This window comes from Acanthopagrus latus, chromosome 21, assembly GCF_904848185.1.
Source record: "Acanthopagrus latus isolate v.2019 chromosome 21, fAcaLat1.1, whole genome shotgun sequence".
In the NCBI taxonomy this organism is placed as follows: Eukaryota; Metazoa; Chordata; class Actinopteri; order Spariformes; family Sparidae; genus Acanthopagrus; species Acanthopagrus latus.
In genome coordinates, this window is record NC_051059.1 from 3231769 (window position 1) to 3249929 (window position 18161).

Consider the following 18161-nt stretch of genomic DNA (forward strand, 5'->3'; position numbering starts at 1 on the left):
CAACAAATAGCAGCAGGATATTCTGCCCAATTAGAAGAACGCTTTTTTAATGTGCCACCTTTCTCTAAAAATTCATGCCATATTTGGTGCAGAAACAACCTTTATTAATGGAGGGGTGGCTGCTGTCAGCTATGGAGCTCATCTCTTTACTTGATTAAAGGTTGGGATTTAAGGTAAGCAAGACATATATATCAGTGGTACATAATAGAAATGTGACAAGACATTTGCCGCCTTGGCTGTCACATGTTATAGGTATATCATATAATTTGCAATGAAATAATGTTTTGCTTTGTTATTGGGTTTTAATAGCAAGACCTGACTGACTGATTGACCCTGGTCACATTTGGACTCCAAACCCAAGGTAAGAGCTACTTTTGACTCTATCTTAAAAGTCTTTAATCTGGACTATAGTACCTGCTACATCAGAGGGGAATTACACTTAATTGTTGCTTTTTTATGTACATGGTTTTGATCAAGGGATCAAGGTAATTTGCATAAAATAGAGAGTTTGCACAGATGGTACTGTGATAGTAGTAGCTACCTTATTGTTATTGCATGTATTATCTTAATGGCTTATTTAATGCATCAAAAGTGGTAAAAAAAAAATGTAATCAAGATAACTCTGATATCTTTATCTGATATCTATCACCATTAATAGCTCACCATTTGTAAATCCATAACAGCTTGAAAAATGGGTGATGCTGCCATGGCAGAGTTTGGTGCTGCTGCTCCTTATCTGAGAAAGTCAGATAAGGAGCGTTTAGAAGCCCAAACCCGTCCCTTCGACATGAAGAAGGAGTGCTTTGTTCCTGACCCAGAGGTTGAGTACGTCAAAGCTTCCATTATCAGTCGTGATGGTGACAAAGTCACAGCTGACACTGAATTTGGAAAGGTAAATAAATTATAGGATTTGCAGAAGAGTACTAATTTACATGTTTTTACAGGGGCATTTGGTTAATTTTGGTGTGATTGAAAAATGTCTATTTTTTTCCCCTAGACTGTCACAGTGAAGGAGTGTGATATACATCCTCAGAACCCGCCAAAGTTTGATAAAATTGAAGACATGGCGATGTTCACCTTCCTCCATGAGCCTGCTGTGCTGTTTAACCTCAAAGAGCGTTATGCAGCATGGATGATCTATGTAAGGCAATACAATGTGTACATAAAACCTTGTCTACATTGATAAAACACTTGTTAATAAGTTAAGTTAATAAGCAACATACTTATGACTGAGTAACACATGATGTTATCATCTTATTATCGGTTGTCCTCTTACCATGCAGACCTACTCTGGGCTGTTCTGTGTGACTGTTAACCCCTACAAGTGGCTGCCAGTCTACAACCAGGAAGTGGTTGTTGCCTATAGAGGAAAGAAGAGGAGTGAAGCTCCACCTCATATCTTCTCCATCTCTGACAATGCCTACCAGTACATGCTGTCAGGTAAATAATCTATTTCAACCGTCATCTTGTTTAAATACTCAATTCTGACATCATTCCATTCTTTTACTGATAATTTGGAAAATCACTTTCACTGACAGATAGAGAAAACCAGTCAATCCTTATCACGTAAGTCACACAGACAACACAATCTTCTTCAGTATCTATGGGTTATAGGTCTTGGCCTAAATATCTCTGTCTTTCTTCTGCTCAGTGGAGAATCCGGTGCTGGAAAGACTGTCAACACCAAGCGTGTCATTCAGTACTTTGCCAGTATCGCAGCTGCCCCTACTGGAAAGAAAGATCCAGCTGCTGAGAAGAAGGTCTGTATTACTGAATATATTTCTGAATATTTCACAAAGCGTAATCTCACATATTATATTATATACTTGGCACTGAACCTGCAGTTGTTTCTGTATTCAACAAAATCAGGGTACCCTGGAGGATCAAATCATTCAGGCTAACCCTGCTCTGGAGGCCTTTGGTAATGCCAAGACCATCAGGAATGACAACTCCTCCAGATTTGTGAGTGTCTGTGGAATTGCAAATAATAATCTCTAAAGTGAAGTGAATCAACTGAACTAACATCAGCTCTCTTCCTCTTAGGGTAAATTTATCCGCATTCATTTTGATAACCGAGGAAAGCTGGCCTCTGCTGATATTGAAACTTGTAAGTCACAAGGTTTATGTGACACATTTAAAGGTATCACCTGTCAACTTATCAGTTTAAACAATAACAACCTATTTCTTTAACAGACCTTTTGGAAAAGTCTCGTGTGACCTTTCAGCTCAAAGCTGAGAGGGACTACCACATTTTCTACCAGATCTTGTCTCAGCAAAAGCCTGAACTTCTGGGTATATATTCCACACTAATCCTTTATTTCTGAAGAAACTGAGTTATTACTGTATTTGAATATGGTGGGTTATTTTGTAACACATTTTTTTCATTCCTTCTTAGAAATGTTGCTCATCACAAACAACCCCTATGACTACGCCTTCATCTCCCAAGGAGAGACCACAGTAGCCTCCATCAATGATGCTGAAGAACTGATGGCCACCGATGTGAGATGAATTTTCAAATCCCAGTCTGTATAAATCAATTTAATAACACCAAAAAAGCATTTTGAGATTTTTTCCCCCCAGGATGCCTTTGATGTTCTTGGTTTCACTCAAGAGGAGAAGAATGGCATTTACAAGCTGACTGGTGCCATCATGCATCATGGTAACATGAAATTTAAGCAGAAGCAGCGAGAAGAGCAAGCAGAGGCTGATGGCACTGAAGGTGAGATATGTTTTTTTGATTACAAACAAAAGAAAATACAGCTAAAGGAATCAGGTATATAGGAATGACAGTGACAGGCAGTGATTACACAGGTGAATAAATACCACAATGTCAACAGATGCTGACAAAGTTGCATATCTGATGGGGCTGAACTCTGCTGACCTCATCAAAGGTCTCTGTCACCCAAGAGTCAAAGTAGGAAATGAATGGGTCACCAAGGGACAAAATGTTGCTCAGGTAAGACAAAGAGATTTTTTTGTATTGATGTTCAAGTTTTAAATAAGTCTACAAAGATTTACTAGGATGTTTATTTGGATTTTTTTGTTAGGTGAACTATGCTATTGGTGCACTGTCTAAGTCGGTGTATGAGAAGATGTTTCTGTGGATGGTAATGAGAATTAACCAATCCCTGGACACCAAGCAGCCCCGCCAGTACTTCATTGGTGTGCTGGATATTGCTGGATTTGAAATCTTTGATGTGAGTTTAAAAATTACATACAATCTGTATGAAGTAGTCTTTGTTTGAGGTGAATTTATTCAGCCTGGTCTTACTGTGCACCATTGTATTACAGTTCAACACCTTTGAGCAGCTTTGCATCAACTTCACCAATGAAAAACTGCAACAGTTTTTCAACCACCACATGTTTGTGCTGGAGCAGGAAGAGTACAAGAAAGAGGGCATTGAATGGACTTTTATAGATTTTGGTATGGACTTGCAAGCCTGCATTGACCTGATTGAGAAGGTAAAGTACCTAAAACTACTGTCATTTAAGTATGTTACTGTTTTGTTCATTTAATCTTTAAAACAGTTCCATGACATTTGTCTTTATACTATGATGATCTTACAGCCCATGGGTATCATGTCCATCCTTGAAGAGGAGTGCATGTTCCCAAAAGCCTCTGATGCCACCTTTAAAGCTAAGCTCTATGACAACCACCTGGGGAAATCAAACAACTTCCAGAAGCCCAGAGTTGTGAAAGGGAAACCAGAGGCCCATTTTGCCCTGATGCACTATGCTGGAACTGTTGACTACAATATCATCAACTGGCTGGTGAAAAACAAGGATCCTCTGAATGAGACCGTTGTTACACTGTATCAAAAATCTACTGTGAAGCTACTTGCTACACTCTTTGCAAATTATGCTGGAGCTGATTCAGGTTTGTATTTAGAAAGGGGCTAGAATCTTAGTTTGAAAGGATTATCAATGTCACATGTAGAAGAGTTACAGTAAAGGTAAAGGTTGAAGTGTTAAGGTAAAAGCATAATTTGACATGTATCCTTGTCCTTTGTTTTTGTAAGTGTAAAATGGACAGTTTAAAACATTCTTAAACATATATTCTATTTAAATTTCCTCAGAAAGTCTAATGATTCATATTGCATTTAGCTCAAGAGTCTGGTGGGAAAGGCAAAGGTGGGGGCACCAAGAAGAAAGGGTCATCTTTCCAAACTGTATCAGCTTTACATAGGGTGAGATCAATATTATACAGTACACATTAGCAAATTGACAGGTTCTTCTCACACTTAAGACAAAGTCCTCAACCATATGTCATTATGCTGTTTGTACTGATAATGGTACACCTAATGACAATGGCAAATGGCAACCAATTCTGTTATTTTGGGTGCACTTACAGGAGAACCTGAACAAGCTGATGACCAACTTGAGGTCTACTCATCCTCACTTTGTGCGCTGCATCATCCCCAATGAGACCAAGACTCCTGGGGCCATGGAGAATCCTCTGGTGATGCACCAGCTGCGCTGTAACGGTGTGCTGGAAGGCATCAGGATCTGCAGGAAGGGCTTCCCCAACAGGATCCTCTATGGAGATTTCAAACAGAGGTCTGCATGTGATGAAAAAACCCCCCACACATTTAAAACTAACAATGGGGGCAAACGATTGACTCTGTCAGATACAGATGGGTGAAAAATTAGAAGAACATACATCAAGTCTCCACTGGGGACAACCATGACTGGCTAAAGCAGGTTCAAGACTTGTCATAGATTGTCCAAGTTTCGGGCACCCTGCTGAAGGGATGGACACCATTCTGCAACAAAATATGCCTTCATTTAGAGCTTCACAGTGAAGACCAGTGTCTAACATGTTGTTCCAATATAGCCAAAAGTGCTTAAATTGTGTCTAGGTCTGCTTACTTTGAAGGCCATAGCATATGATTCACATCATTATGATATTGACCACTCAATATCATAATGACCACTCTTCATGCCCTGCATTCATTTGATAGGTCTTTCACTGATTTTATTCATTTCATTTGTTTTTCCTTAGGAGTTTGCTATTTTATATAACATGAAACTAAAATCATTTCTTATCTGCGTTACAAAGATACCGAATTTTGAATCCAAGTGCTATCCCTGAGGGACAGTTCATCGATAACAAAAAAGCTGCAGAGAAGCTTTTGGGCTCCTTGGATATAGACCATAGCCAGTACAAACTGGGGCACACCAAGGTATGTACTGGTGAAATACATGTAATGTATATAGTATAAAGCAAATATATTTCTGCCACAGTGTGATAAGGAAATACACAGAAAGTGTACTTTTGTTTGTTGTGGTTTTCTAGTGACTGTTCTATAAGTGCAGAAAAATGATGGTTATCAATTTGTTCAGCTAATCCTGCTGCTGTTCACAATATCTTTGTGATACTTCAGAAAAATGTGACCTGTGTGTGTTGTGCATGCTAAAGTTGATCTAAACTGTTGTCAAAAATCAGGTATTCTTTAAAGCTGGGCTGCTTGGTCTCCTGGAGGAGATGCGAGATGATCGCTTAGCTCTAATCATAACCAGGATCCAGGCAAGGTCAAGAGGTGTTTTGGCAAGAATTGAATTCCAGAAGATTGTTGAACGCAGGTACATGCACTATCAAATGCCTGATGCATACACTGGCAGATTCAACACGTGCATTATACAGAGTTAATGTCATGGAAATACATACTTGTATTACTTCAATATCTATGCGTCAATCAATACTCACAGAGATGCACTACTAGTGATCCAGTGGAACATCCGTGCCTTCATGGGGGTCAAGAATTGGCCCTGGATGAAGATGTATTTCAAGATTAAACCTCTACTAAAGTCAGCAGAAACTGAGAAGGAGATGGCCAACATGAAGGAAGAGTTTACCAAGCTAAAAGAGGCTTATGCAAAATCTGAAGCTCGCAGGAAGGAACTAGAAGAAAAAATGGTCACTCTGCTCCAAGAGAAGAATGATCTGCAGCTCCAAGTCCAGGCTGCAAGTCTAAGCATTGTTATTTTAATATATAACATAATATTACTTCATAATATTAAAGTACATACTGTATGAATATGTATAAATAACAGAGACATTAATCGTCTGTATTGCTGCTGCTGATATGTTATCAAATTAACAATCATTTCCCTTTAGGAGCAAGATAATCTTGCAGATGCTGAGGAAAGATGTGAAGGGCTGATCAAGAGCAAGATTCAGCTGGAGGCAAAAATCAAAGAGTTAACAGAACGACTGGAGGATGAGGAGGAGATGAACGCTGAACTCACTGCTAAGAAGAGGAAGCTGGAGGATGAGTGTTCTGAGCTGAAGAAAGACATTGATGACTTAGAGTTGACTCTGGCTAAAGTGGAGAAAGAGAAGCATGCCACAGAAAATAAGGTAACAAAACACTAAAAATGTGAAATCATTCCAGTGTGTCCCACCGACTATTTGTCCTTGATAAAAAAATTTTTTTAAAAAAAACTCTGCTGGCCATAGGTTAAGAATCTGACTGAGGAGTTGGCAGCTTTGGAAGAAATCATTGCCAAGTTGACCAAGGAAAAGAAGGCCTTACAAGAAGCTCATCAGCAAACACTGGATGATCTGCAGAGTGAAGAAGACAAAGTCAACACTCTGACCAAGGCCAAGGCAAAGCTGGAGCAGCAAGTGGATGATGTAAGAACAAATTATCAAAGTGTTTGCGTGAAATAAAGTAAAATATTGTACCAGTGAATGTGAATGTGAGTAAATTCAACTGAAATGCTGGAAATCCCACCCACCACAGCTTGAAGGATCTCTTGAGCAAGAGAAGAAAGTGCGTATGGACCTTGAGAGAGCAAAGCGGAAGCTTGAGGGAGACCTTAAGTTAGCTCAAGAGAGTATCATGGACCTGGAAAATGACAAGCAGCAACTTGAAGAGAGGCTGAAAAAGTAAATTAAACCTGCTCTGCACATTTGTATTCAAAGCTTGTGTCTGTTGCTACATTTTACATCTTTCTATCCACAGAAAAGATTTTGAAATCAGCCAACTCAATGGCAAAATAGAAGATGAACAAGCAATGTGTGCCCAGCTCCAGAAAAAATTGAAGGAGTTGCAGGTAATGAAAATAAGATACAAATGTAGGGATGTTACATTTAAATAATTCAACAACCTGTAGGTATTTAAGGCGAAAAATCACTTTTATTTCATAGGCCCGTATTGAGGAGCTTGAAGAAGAGCTGGAAGCAGAGCGAGCTGCCCGAGCCAAGGTGGAGAAGCAGAGAGCAGACTTAGCCAGAGAGCTGGAGGAGATCAGTGAGAGGCTGGAGGAGGCTGGTGGAGCAACATCTGCTCAGATCGAGATGAACAAGAAGAGGGAGGCCGAGTTCCAGAAACTGCGCAGAGACCTTGAAGAGGCCACTCTGCAGCACGAAGCCACCGCTGCAACACTCAGGAAGAAACAAGCTGACAGTGTTGCTGACCTGGGAGAGCAGATTGACAACCTGCAGAGAGTTAAACAGAAGCTGGAGAAGGAGAAGAGTGAGCTCAGACTGGAGCTGGATGATGTCGTCTCCAATATGGAACAAATTGTGAAAGCTAAGGTAAAATATTTAATATATGAATATATTTTTCTATTAGTAAAGTAGTTTATGTACTGTTGTTTATATTACTTGTTTTCAGAACAATCTGGAGAAAATGTGCAGGTCTCTGGAAGACCACATGAATGAATTTAAAATAAAGTCAGAGGAGGGACAGCGTACCATCAATGACTTCACCATGCAGAAAGCAAAGCTTCAAACTGAGAATGGTAGGCATTTGATTAGAAAAGTATGTTGTGTTTGGTAGATTCTAAAATACTCATTTTATTGTTTTATCAAATCTAGGTGAACTTGCAAGACAGCTTGAGGAAAAGGATTCTCTGGTGTCTCAACTCACTAGAGGAAAACAATCCTATACTCAACAAATTGAAGATCTTAAGAGACAACTGGAGGAAGAAGTCAAGGTAGCACACAAATTCCAATAAGATGCTCATTAAGTGTAGATGAAATGTTGATACATGAGAGGCACTATGGCAGGTATGCTTTCATTTCAGGCCAAGAATGCATTAGCTCATGCAGTGCAGTCTGCTCGTCATGACTGTGACCTGCTCAGAGAGCAGTATGAGGAGGAGCAGGAGGCAAAGACCGATCTGCAGCGCAGCATGTCCAAGGCCAACTCTGAGGTGGCTCAGTGGAGAACTAAGTACGAGACTGATGCCATCCAGAGAACCGAGGAACTGGAGGAGGCAAAGTGAGTAAAAAGAAGTTTTGGTTCAAACAACACTGCATTGTTTAAAAGCAATAAACCTGAATATAATTCACCATAAATCATTACAATAAAATAACACAAATAAAATACATCATACTCAAAATCCAGGAAGAAGCTGGCTCAGCGTCTGCAGGAGGCTGAGGAGGCTGTTGAAGCTGTGAATGCTAAATGTTCCTCTCTGGAAAAGACCAAACACAGGCTGCAGAATGAGATTGAAGATCTCATGGTGGATGTGGAGAGGTCTAATGCTGCTGCTGCTGCTCTGGACAAGAGGCAAAGAAACTTTGACAAGGTTGGATTTAAAATGCAGACTGTATGGAGATTTTCATCTCTTAGAGATAGATCAGAGACTTTACATAAAATGTGAACTGTTTCTCAGATCTTGGCAGAATGGAAACAGAAGTATGAGGAGTCTCAAACAGAGCTGGAAAGTTCTCAGAAAGAAGCTAGGTCTCTGAGCACTGAGCTCTTCAAACTGAAGAATTCCTATGAAGAATCTCTGGAACATCTGGAGACCATGAAGAGAGAGAACAAGAATCTGCAGGGTAACATCAGTCTAACAGTATACTGCTGAGATATCTCTCCTGACTAAACCATTGATAATGTTGCCCTTTTTCATTCTCAGAGGAAATTTCTGACCTCACTGAGCAAATCGGTGAGAGTGGAAAAAGTATTCATGAGCTTGAGAAGATTCGAAAACAGTTGGAGCAGGAGAAGTCTGAGATACAACAAGCCCTGGAGGAAGCAGAGGTGTGGTGGATTCTCTCATGCTGAACTTAAATCGGCATTTGTTATGTGGAAATAACTACTTACCTGATTGATTTTCAATTTTCATGACAGGCCTCACTGGAACATGAGGAAGGGAAGATTCTCAGAGTTCAGCTTGAGTTCAACCAGGTTAAGGCTGATATCGAGCGCAAGCTGGCTGAGAAAGATGAAGAGATGGAGCAAGCAAAGAGAAACCAACAGCGAACTGTGGACACCCTGCAGAGCTCTCTTGAGGCTGAGACTCGCAGCAGGAACGAGGCCCTGCGTCTGAAGAAGAAGATGGAGGGAGACCTCAATGAGATGGAGATCCAGCTCAGCCAGGCCAACAGGCAGGCAGCTGAGGCCCAGAAACAACTTAAATCAGTTCATGCACATCTGAAGGTATGTAATTTGTCAAAAAAGGATATCTTGGACATACACTGCCTGGCCAAAAAGCACGCGTTCGCTGTGGCATTGTTTCGACAAGCTTCTGCAATGTCACAAGATTTATTTCCATCCAGTGTCACATTAATTTTTCATCAAGATCTTGTATTGATGACAGGAGAGTTGGACCACTGCGTAAAGCCTTCTCCAGCACATCCCAAAGATTCTCAATGGGGTCTGGTCTGGACTCTGTGGTGGCCAATCCATGTGTGAGAATGATGTCTCATGCTCACTGAACCACTCTTTCACAATTTGAGCCCGGTGAATACTGGCATTGTCATCTTGGAATATGCCTGTGCCATCAGGGAGGAAAAAACCCATTGATGGAATAACCTGGTCATTCAGTATATTCATGTAGTCAGCTGACCTCATTCTTTGGGCACATAATGTTGCTGAAGCTAGACCTGACCAACTGCAGCAACCTCAGATTGCAGCACTGCCCCCACAGGCTTGTACTGTAAGCACTAGGCATGATGGGTGCATCACTTCATCTGCCTCTCTTCTTGCCCTGACCAGGTGTTGATATGTGCACTGTTGTGTGACCCACAGCCGGGGACTTTTAAAACCAGAAAACAGCTGATCACAGCAGTTAGTCCATCCACGGACATCAAGATGTGCAACTGGACAGCTGCTGAGATCCAGGAGATGCAGCATCTCCCCGGTCTCTGTAGCTGTATTCAGTGTCTGCTTGTTGTGTAGCGGCAAGCTACGAACGCTTGCTACATTCATATTAAAAGCCCCGCGCTAAGGACCCAGTTCCAGTAGGGTGCAATGTAAAGCTCTTACTTTGAAGACAAATTCGTTGTCACTGTTCACTGCCCAACTTCGTGCTTCGTGCGCGTCACATGTTTACGCCTACCCCAGTGGTGGCTTTTGGAAAAGGAGGAATATAACACCTCTGTTTAAGAAAGACATTGCCGTCCTTACTTTGGAGCAAATGTGCTGCCTTTTCCATCTAAAAAGGGCTACTAGCAGATTAGTGGTTTTCTTAAGGCTACACACCTGCTCAGTCCCAATCCATCAGTTCCCTTCACATTGTGCATGTGGAAATGCTCTACTTTCACTATTAAACATAGCCCTGAGTTCTACTGTTGTTTTTCTACGATTTGATTTCACAAAACGTTTAAGTGATCGTCGATCATGATCAATCAGATTTTTTTTTTCAACCACATTTCTTCCTTGAAGACAATGGTTCCCCACTATCCTTCCAGTTTTTAATAAAACATTGGACAGTTCTTAACCCAATTTTAGTAGTTTCTGCAATCTCCTTAGATGCTATCTCTGCTTGATGCATGCCAATGATTTGACCCTTCTCAAATAGACTAACATCTTTTCCATGACCATAGGATGTGTCTTTCGACATGGTTGTTTTAAGAAATAAGAAGCTACTTGTTGCATCAGTTGAGGTTAAATAACTTGCTGCCAGCTGAATGATATTCACCCATGCAGTAAGTATCCAATAGGAGGCTCTTACCTATTTGCTTAGTTAAATCCAGGTAGCAAGTTTTTTTGGCCAGGCAGTACATATCATCAATTGATTTAACCTGATTTACAATGTATATTGCACTCTTCCTCAGGATGCTCAGCTCCAGCTTGATGACTCCCTGCGAGCCAATGATGATATGAAGGAAAACATTGCCATTGTTGAGAGGCGCAACAACCTGCTTCAGGCTGAAGTGGAGGAGCTGCGGACAGCTCTGGAGCAAACTGAGAGAACTCGCAAACTTGCTGAGCAAGAGCTGCTGGATGTTACGGAGAGGGTGCAGCTACTGCACTCACAGGTAAGACGCTGTAATTATTGATAAATTCTTTGTTTTAGAATCACTGTTTTACAGTTCACAGTACAGTACAATTCTTCTCTATTTATGTCACACTAGAATACTAGCCTGTTAAACCAAAAGAAAAAGCTGGAAGCTGATACATCCCAGCTTCAGACTGAAGTGGAGGAAGCAGTGCAGGAATGCAGAAATGCTGAGGAAAAGGCCAAGAAGGCCATTACTGATGCTGCCATGATGGCAGAGGAGCTGAAGAAAGAGCAGGACACCAGCGCTCACCTGGAGCGTATGAAGAAGAACATGGAGCAAACCATTAAAGACCTGCAGCACCGCCTGGATGAAGCTGAACAGATCGCAATGAAGGGAGGCAAGAAGCAGGTGCAGAAGCTCGAGGCCAGGGTGAGTATAAATTGGCTCTTTGCATGATTTAAACAACAATGAATAGCTGTTTGATGTCAAGTTGGCTGGTTCTTGTGCCTGCATCCTTCATCCTGCAGGTCAGGGAACTTGAAAATGAGGTGGAAGGTGAACAAAAAAAGGCCAGTGATGCTGTGAAGGGAGTAAGAAAGTACGAAAGACGTATCAAGGAGCTTACCTATCAGGTAACTACTATAACATCACAAATCTGGCAAAATAGACCAGATTCACAACAAATGTGACATTCTTTCAAGATGATCACCTCAAGTTGTTGAGATAAAGTATCTGTAGATTACTTTTGGCTGGAGTTAAATGTCAGAATATTACATTTAGAATCAAGACACACATGCATTTTTATTTGCTTTTACACGATTTAGACTGAAGAAGACCGTAAAAATCTAGCACGTCTTCAAGATTTGGTGGACAAGCTGCAGCTAAAGGTCAAAGCCTATAAGAGGGCTGCTGAGGAGGCTGTAAGTACTGTTAAATTCAAATGCCAGTCTTGTATGTCACCAGTGAAAATTCTGAGCAGATGTAATTTGTAACACATTTGGTATGATTCTTCTACAGGAAGAACAGGCTAACAGCAATCTTACAAAGTTCCGTAAGCTTCAACACGAGCTTGATGAAGCTGAAGAGAGAGCTGACATTGCTGAGTCTCAGGTCAACAAGCTTCGGGCCAAGAGCCGTGATGTGGGGTCAAAGGTCAGTATACACATAGTGTACATTCATTTAAAAACAAAAAATCATCTGATTCTTTGCTGTTTCCACACACAGAAAAAAACTGTTGCCTAGCAGTGCGAATCATCTTACTTATTACTGTTCAACAATGTGGCACTGGTCACTGATACCTCTGTTGTCTTCTCGCATCTTTTATTAACACATTTAAAGTATTCCTATCAAGGGGCCTAAAGGGTATAATATGACACAATGGTTGAAATAACACTTATGATAAAACATTTATTATTGTATTTTCTGTCTTTTTGTTTCAGAAAGGACTTGATGAAGAGTGATGCTCCTTCAAAAATGAGCATTTCTGAGGCACCTGTTGCCTGTGTGGTGGTGTCTCCCTAAACACATTTTTTGTTGTTGATTAGAATAAAAATATGTGCATCTGAAACTGTTTCTAGACTTTTTATTGAATTTTTATTCTCTATGTTGACAATTACACAGACATAACTTTACTTATTTCTAAAACGAATAAAGTCAGTAAAGGACTTTCTGAATAAAAAAAAAGAGAAATGATATGATAAGTCTAAAAGTTGTTCTTCAAGTAGGGCTGTCTAATGATCAAACAAAATACTCTAATTACAAGCTTTGTGTTTGATTAATGAAAATTAATTGAATAAGCAATAAATGGAATAAATGGACATCCCTGACTTTAAAAGGAGATGATATTTTAAGATTGTACATCTTACATGGTTAGAAAATACCTTGCTGCATAAGTTGCACAAACTGGTGCTCCTGTGAACAGTTCCTTAATTCAGCTTCATTTTCTGCTTAAACTTTGGAATGGACTGTAGTAAAATCCAGGACTTTAATCTCATCCACCAAGCTTGGCTTCTGGTGTTTTAAAAGTGAAGTTTCTCCTTTAAGAACAGGGCAGTTTGTAGAGACACTGGCTGGCTGAAGTGAGACTTTTCCATTCAGTCAGCTCAGCACTGTTGAGTTATATTTCCCAGTATTAAGCCAAACTAGAGAAAAAAAGGGGGACCCTTGATAATAGTGGGGTCTGTAAGCCACTAGCGAGGCAGTTAGCCGGCTGTCTAGCTAGCAGCGCCACAACTACAAAAATAGTAAAGCATATTTTCCATATGTGCAGTAAGCTGAAATTCAGGTTCTTTGCAGTTGAAATGCACTACATACAAAATTTGACATCACTGTTGGAACAAATACTACGTTAGAATGCAAATTTCATTCATAGGCCAACTTTTCACTTCACCAACCCGTGTTCAAAAATAAGATTAATAGGTCACTTGGGATTGGAAATAAACAAATCATTGTCTCGTCATCTAATGAACTGCTTACCAATGTGTTGATAATAAAAACCCATGAATCATAAATTATGAACGTGTCTACATGTATTTAGCAAATTAATTAATTTAGTAATTCATGTGTTTTTTATTAACTATTTCCAAAAAAAATATTTTTGGGACTGGATAACCCATAACCTGAGAACAACCATGTCAAATATGCCAAACTGATTCAAATACTAGGTTTCGAAAGAATACGAGATGAGGAAAGACATTTTTTTTTAAATGTATTATTTGTATGTTTATAATTTAATTCTGTATGTTTGCCAGGGACTTGGCAAACATACAAATGGTGACATATTACAAGTACCTGCGAGTTCACCTGAACAATAAACTGGACTGGACTGATCACACTGCAACAACATATGATGGCATCAGCCATGGAGTAGTCTGCCAGAGCAGCAGCCCCTCAACAGCAGGAAGTAAGACTGGATAAACTAAAAAGGCCAGCTCAGTCCTGGGATGCCCTCTTGACTCAGTGCAGGTGGTGGGAGAGAGCAGGATGATGGACAAGCTGTCATCACTGCTGGTGCAGGAGTCCCGCCCCCTGCAGGTCACTATCACAGCACTGGTCAGCTCCTTCAGCAACAGACTGATACACCCTAACTGTGAAGGAGAGGTATCACAGGTCCTTCCTTCCTGCTGCTGTCAGACTCTACAGTCAGCACTGTTTTACTCTAAATTAGTTCATTTCATTTTTTTGTTTGGAACAGATTTTCTCAATCCCTCCCTGAAAAAGCTGTTTTAATGCAGAGTAACACAGCAGAGTCTGCTTGCTCGTACAGCTGAGAGAAGCTCAACATTTTCAGTATTAATCCCACAAACCAAGAAACTTGAAAGTAATTTTTTTAGTTGACTATTTCCTAATTACATAATCTTTTGGATTCACAATGGCACTTAAACTCAACATCTGGGATTATTTGATAAGGATCTGGGGTAGCCAACATGAGCAACATGGCTGCTTACAGAGCAGTACTGGACACACTGTTTGTGTATGAGAAGAATTACCAGAAGTTTCAGAAAAAACACAGCAAAAGGCCTGAACACATACATGAGATACATACCACAATACAATAAGAATCTGTAAAATAAAGCTGTAAAAAATGCTTTTGTGTGAATTGATGATGAACAAAATGTTTAACGTTGGATTGCAGGTTTGCAAGGCAGTTGCAACAGAAACATAACCATCTACAATGTTTTTAATTCTTACTGTGGGCATATAAAACTTGACACTATCCTGGTGTGAGACAACCTATGCATTTAATATAAATGTATCTGATAATTTTTACCTCCATTTTGATACCATTAAAGACTAAAATATCTAGACATATATACAAGTAAAGTTGAAACCACTAACCTTCATATTAGTGGTGGAAGTCAGTCTTACTCTAGTAGCAAGCATCTTCTTTTCAAAGCCAGGTGAGGGGGGGCCATCTGGAACACAGAAAACAGGCAGACTTGACGAAGATGTCTTATGGACAGCAGATACTCTGGATTTGTTGTATTCAGGGGTCATTCAAAGAACTCCAAGATAGACCAACACATAAAGAAACACAATTTCTTATCACAGTGGGATACTGATTGAGAACTTTTGTATTTTAACTGAATTAAACCTTTATAATTTTTCAAAATAAGCAGATTTTTCAATAGATCTGAAGTTTTGCATCCAAAAAAGTACACAATAAAAGCTTGAACTCGTCAACTGTACCTTTCCATCAATTTGCCACGTCCTGGTCATATCCTCATCAGAAGACAAGCAGTACTCAGTACAAGTGTCCTGATAGATGTCCACAGTCTCAATAAGAGGGGAGAAGACAATGCAAGAGAACAATAAACTCCAAACCTCTACCATAGATCAACACCCACTTAGATGTGACCTTTCACAAAAGCAAAGAACAAATACTAACTATAGCTATGTTGGCTCGAGTGTCAAACTTAAGTGAGGCAAGGTGCCTCAAACCTTCCCGTGTGTTCATGTGATTGTAAAAGTCAGAGACACAAGTGCTGTGGACAGCTGGGAATGAGACCTTTGATGAACGGCTGAGTGCCCTGCTAGAGCACTGAATGCACTGAGGGATAAGAAAGGGCAAGCAGGGACAAGACCCCATGAGCTGGTATCTCATGGAAAAGACAACAGTTGAGGTTATGGTTGTATCCCTGATGAGCATGTTCTGTAAGGTTTCATTTTTACCATAGTATTTCACCATACCTGGGTAAAAATTCTATGTCACAGCAAAAAGAAAAACAAAAAATGATGACAGTTTCTGGTTGGTTTGCCTCATTTTGGGCCAGTGACACACCTGAGTTGTTTAAAAAGGATCCGAATACAGATTAATTTACCCTATTCTTGTATATAGATGACTGAGTGTCAACTTTACACTACAAAGAATACACAGAGTACATAATTGGGCTCTAGTGGGCTTTTCCACCTGTTGCTGTGGGTCAAAGAATAAATAAAAAACTGTCCTCAATACCTGCGTCACAAGCTGTCCCCAAGCTGTCCTCTGAACCATCAAGCCCGCAAAGGCAGCCAGCAGGAATTTCACAAGTTATCTTTGTGCTCAAGGATAAAGAGAAGAAAACAATGCCATGCCAATAAAGGCAGGCCAAGGGCACCCGCAGCAGGCAACATTTGGATATAAGCCAAGAGTACAGGTTACAACATCCTGAATTTGTTCAGGGGCAGAAACATGTATAAGTACGTTTTCTCTATTTTTCTAAAAAAACAAATGATGTGCAAGTCGGTCTCTGGTATGGTTGTCTCTGTCATCAGTGTATGAATGTATGTGTGAACGAAATGTAATGAAAATGAATGTAATGAAGTGTTCTAAAGTGCTTTGACTGGTCAGTAGACTGGAAAAGCACTATAGAAATGCAAGTCCACACACACACACACACACACACACACACACACGCACGCACGCACACACGCATACAGACACACACACACACACACACACAGAGAGAATTTGTCCCAGTAGCATTTACTGTTCTGGACTTCGGTGACATCCTATTAATTCTGTCCTTACATGAGGTTCAGGGGCATCATATTGTTGATTGCAACAATGGAACAGACCAGGTAAACTTTCATGAATGACACATCAAATACTGTCCAATTACAAAAGGCAATATGATTTTTCAGATTCAGATCCAACCCAACATGGATTAAGAATCAAAACAATACCTGTGTAAATAAATACACGTTATACTTATTTGATACTGCAAGCTAATAACTCATCCAAATGCCGAATGCTAGGAGAAATAAGGTACTTCATGGCTTTTTTACTACTAAACAGTGGCAACAATTAGTGCCTTTTATCAGTTCTCAGGACAAAAAATATGTTTAATTTTACCCCAGGTTTTTTTTTTTTACCTTTTTTTTTTTTTTTTACCTGATAATTTTCCAATTATATGTAAGACAAAAGGCCTTTACCACAATGCTACGGTCTACCTAAACAAGAAATAGAGGGTAATTGTACTCTACTCCTTGCCACATCTAATAACCTCAGTTAGTGCGAGGGCTACAGGTACCTTGAGCCTTGCAGGTGGCATCTGAATTGACATTCTAGGAGTAAATTATCAGCGAAAGGTCCTACAGATTTATGGTTTTTAATTATTTGACCTGTCTCATTTCCAGTCTGTATTGGGTATTGAGCATTAATGCTTTTGATTTGAAAATTAAAGAAAATTGTTTAAGCTATTTATTATTCAGGTGAAGAAAGATTTTGCCTATTTCCAGCTAATTAAAAGGTGAATCTGTTAGATTGCATAGTCTCTGAACATTTTATTATTATTAAAGAAAGAAAATGAAACAATGCCGGGTGACTAGGGTTATAGAACAAGGTCGTAGAAAAGTGGTGAGTGATAATAAAGGGATTTCACAGCTGTGACCTCGGCCTTGTCTTGCTTCTCTGTAGACAACAGCTGCAGCTCTTTTTGCTCCCTCTTGAAATGTATTTCACACCCTATCACTTGACAAGCTATTGTTGAACTTTAGACGTGAGATAGTTGACGTCCCATAAATCTGGCTTGCCTTCTATCCTACTTTATTTAGTTCGAGTAGAGAGACAGTCTATGGTATAGTGTGTCCACCTTGAGTATGACAGTCATCATCATAAAGTACAGTAGATTTATCTTCTTAGCAAAAAAAGGGCATTATTCATTTAGATTAATATTAGTATTAGTTATTAGTATTAGTTTCTTCTTGAGATTTTCAGTGCCAAGAAAATAAAGAATACATGCCTATTAGTGTTGTTATACAGCAAACAATATCGTAGGTAAATCCTATCCTAGGTTTACATCGATTAATTTATTGAATCAGGTTTGATTTAAGCTTATCACCAAGTATTATCAGTTGGAAAGAACATTGTCTTTTCTATAATCACACCCAACAAGGTTTGTCCTTCATGGACTCATGTACTACACTCAACAGACAAATAAAATTAAGATAATTAGATTTCCAGCATTATGTTAGCTTATGCTACATTAATAGTTAT

At 39.8% G+C, this 18161-nt stretch overlaps 1 pseudogene; it reads left to right on the forward strand.

Annotated features, from left to right (window-relative positions):
- Positions 1-676: 676 nt before the first annotated feature.
- On the forward strand, positions 677-12752 carry LOC119011893 (annotated as a pseudogene).
- The last annotated feature ends 5409 nt before the right edge of the window (positions 12753-18161 follow it).